We start from the raw sequence: 646 nt of genomic DNA, 5'->3' as shown, positions 1-646 counted from the left end.
TTCACTTTCAGTGTTTAAAATATTCACTGCTTTATCATGTCCAGTATAACATGTGAGGTCCTGTGCTGTTAAACAGATGCAGTGATTTGTACTAAAGTTGCTGCACCTCTAGTGCAATTCTTTATGTAGTTAATTGTGAATTGTTTCATCTGAATGAATTAAACCTCTGGTCTAGAGTTTGTTGGGTTTTTCAGGTTGTTCATGATTAGTTAGATTTATCTCCTTTAGACTCCTGGCTGCCAAGGTCTTTTGAAGGGATTCATGTTATGTTGATGTGTGTCTTTAGTATGTTGGTTATGTTGATATGTACCTAGCACACTATCTCAGAAGCAGCATTGGACACATTTTTTTTTTTTTTTTAACTTAAGGCTACTGTCATATGGGCTGTTTTTGATTTGTCGTTGGCTGTTCATGTTTCCTCCTGACACAGTTTTTAAAAATGATATCTTAAGTTTTTATTATACAGTGCATATTTTGATTATTTTGAATTTTGCACCTGGCAAATACTCTAATTTAGAAAAAAACGAACAAAAAACTAAAACTAACACTAAAACTAATAAAAACTAAACTAAAACTAAGCATTTTTAAAAAAAAACGAAAACTAATAACTAGAAAATTTGCTCTAAAAACTAATTAAAACTAACTG

This window comes from Melanotaenia boesemani, chromosome 12 (assembly GCF_017639745.1).
Source record: "Melanotaenia boesemani isolate fMelBoe1 chromosome 12, fMelBoe1.pri, whole genome shotgun sequence".
Classification (NCBI taxonomy): domain Eukaryota; kingdom Metazoa; phylum Chordata; class Actinopteri; order Atheriniformes; family Melanotaeniidae; genus Melanotaenia; species Melanotaenia boesemani.
Note: the sequence above shows the minus strand (reverse complement) of the source record.